The sequence below is a fragment of the Odontomachus brunneus genome, unplaced genomic scaffold (assembly GCF_010583005.1).
Source record: "Odontomachus brunneus isolate Ranch 3 - 2012 unplaced genomic scaffold, Obru_v1 Obru_scaffold_194, whole genome shotgun sequence".
NCBI lineage: Eukaryota > Metazoa > Arthropoda > Insecta > Hymenoptera > Formicidae > Odontomachus > Odontomachus brunneus.
This window is the reverse complement of record NW_022639644.1, coordinates 396,983-399,820: the sequence shown is the minus strand read 5'-3', so window position 1 is coordinate 399,820 and position 2,838 is coordinate 396,983. Positions and strand designations below refer to the sequence as shown.

Genomic DNA, 2,838 nt, shown 5'->3' with positions numbered 1-2,838 from the left:
CTTTCTTCTTTTTCTGCCCTTTCTCTTGCACGTCTTAACCAAGTTTTAATGCTTTCCTCGACTTCTTTTCGATTTTCCGCTGCTTTACAATGCAGAGCACTTTCTACAAGTAGAAATAAATAATTTAATATAGACAAATTATATATTTGTAATATAGCTACAGTGATTATATAACCCTTATAGAAATATCATACTATGAATCATTGATAATTACTTATTATCCAGTATTTTTAATACTAAAAATAAGTAATTATCAATGATTCTTAGTATGATATTTCTATAAGGGAAAGCGTTGATAAGAAATAAAAATTTATAAATACAAAGCCATTTTTAGACTAATTTGGACTACAAGGGGACACAACCAAGTGACCTTTCGATTTTAATAAACTTTGGATATGTTAATCGATTATTATTTTAAACAAATATTATCGAAAGTTAAAGATTGAAAACATTATTTCAAATAAAAGCTGTACGGTTTTCAAAGTTCCTTATAATAATGGTAAATATTTTTAAAATTTTTTCGAAAGTTTTATTATGAAATATTCTTGAAAAATTCAACTATTATAAAACATTTTTTCTACCTTTTATATATCAACGATTTTTGCTTCAAAAGAAAATTGTCAATTTTTTCGAAAAGGTATGTCATCTCTTTAATGTGTGATTAAACAATTATAAAAGAATGTATCTTTTATTTTTTTGTCTATATTTCAACATATCCAAAACCTACAAAATTGGGTAAAAACATTGGTTGTTTTCATAGATTTATTTTTGTTAAAAAAAAACATGGTTTTACCAATACTAATGTATAAAGACAATGGTTATAAGACATATAATTATTATGTTATAGTTATCGTATGTAGTTTGTTAAACACTATAATAAGTTTGTTATGTTATTTCTTATAACTGACAATGGCTGCGTTTCGCAAAGACCATATTTATGTATATTTACACATATATTTCATAATGTACAAAATATTGATGAAAAATACGTGTATGTACGCTTTGCGGAAATTGGCCATTGCGATTCAGTCAATTTGTGTACTATTTATGTTTTATATTCAAATTAGATATTTACATAACAATTTACCTTGCAACACACTTGCGAGAAATAGTTTTCCAAACACTTGCTTTTTTTTAGCACCATACCAGGAATATTGTTCAGCTAATCTATTTGAAAAAAGAAGCGATAAACATCATTTTACAAAATCATTTAAAGTAGATCCTCCCATTTTTGAAAGTTCTTTTATCTGAAAAATATTAAAATTATATATAATTAATTATAATTACATTAGTTTTAGAATAACGGATAATTACCAATGGGAACTTATATCAAAGAAAAATATAGAAAACCTACAGTGGATTGAAAATTATTCGTTGTTCAAGATACTGTTCCACTTCGTTCAAATGTTCTATACGTCGCAAAGGAAAATTGAATGTACTTAAAAATGTAGATTCATTCTCATTCGTTTTATCTGCATTATATTTTTGTAAAAATGTAACTTTTAAATCTTCGCAGCATTCTTTTGTTACTTCTCTGAGCAAAAATAATTCTTTGAACACTCTCCGGAATTTTTCATCTTAAAATACAAAAACATTTTAATATAAATACAAGTAAAACTCTTTACAATATAAAAGCTATTAAAATGTATTAAAAGCATTAAATTTAAAGTGTTCAATGCATTCTAATATGTACCATAATTTTTATGTTTAGGGCAGCATGTACAAAGATGAGCATCATCAAATATCTGTTTATCTGTACTTGTGCTGTAACTTGTATTGTATCTATGCATATTCACGCCTATACACATAAAAAAGTTGTTGCAAGTTATTAAATAATATAAGTTTATTAAACAATAATATAATCGCATTCAATATAAAGCTAGTTCCTTATTTCTATATGTAATTTCAAGTATTTTTCAGTTCTTTATATCTATATGTATATTGTTATTTAATTATCAATAAAATGAAATGGTTTGTACGTTTCACATATTATAAATTAATTATAGAACACTACGATAATCTTAAAATAAAAATATTTAAAGATAAATATTTGTGAAGATATTAATGAAAATTAAAAGAATGTAATAAAAAATTGGCTTATTCTACATATATGTTCCCCAGTTCTAGTATTAATTTCAAATATCGTAAACATTTATTTAAATAAAAAATAATGACAAACATGTAAGATACCTTGTTGAGGATATCTTTGTTGTATACTAGAAGTATATTCGACATTTATATTCGATGGCCAGGTACGTTATTATTTGAAGAATCATTATATGTCTCTCCACTCCTTTTCTTCTCTTTTCCAGTTGTACATATTTCTTAAAAAATTAATAAATATTAACACAACGATTCTTTGTATATTATTTAAGTTATATATTGAAATAATAAACATGCATTTACCTAATGGTGTATTGTTTTCCTTATTACACTTTTCGTTTACATAAGATGTAGGTACGTTATTATTACTAAAAGACTCATGTGTTATAACTGAAATATATATTACATACTAAAATAAAACGCAAGTCTATAATTATGTCAGATATATATGTAGACAATTGCAAACAAGTATTAAATTGAATATTTGTGGAAAAAGTACTTTTTTGGATTTGATTCTCTGCAATACATGTGTTTACTTTTGCATTTCTGTAAATCCCTTCTGAAAAATACAAATTATTTCAATAATAATAACATGATATAATCATATAATAATTTGCTTATATATTATAAATGATACATTGAAATAATAGATAAAATCTTACTTGATGTTTGGATTTCCGTGTCAGAATATTCTTGTAAAACTTAAAGATGGTATATATTGTTATACAGGGTGAA

General features: G+C 24.3%; 1 long non-coding RNA gene across 1 annotated transcript; it reads right to left on the bottom strand.

Moving 5' to 3' along the window:
* On the bottom strand, positions 1–2,813 carry LOC116851846. Its single transcript, XR_004379657.1, has 8 exons — positions 2,766–2,813; positions 2,603–2,662; positions 2,407–2,493; positions 2,191–2,324; positions 1,694–1,798; positions 1,355–1,577; positions 1,088–1,247; positions 1–103 (listed from the first exon to the last, which is right to left on the bottom strand). It is a non-coding gene; the product is annotated as an uncharacterized LOC116851846 (long non-coding RNA).
* Between the last annotated feature and the right edge of the window lie 25 nt (positions 2,814–2,838).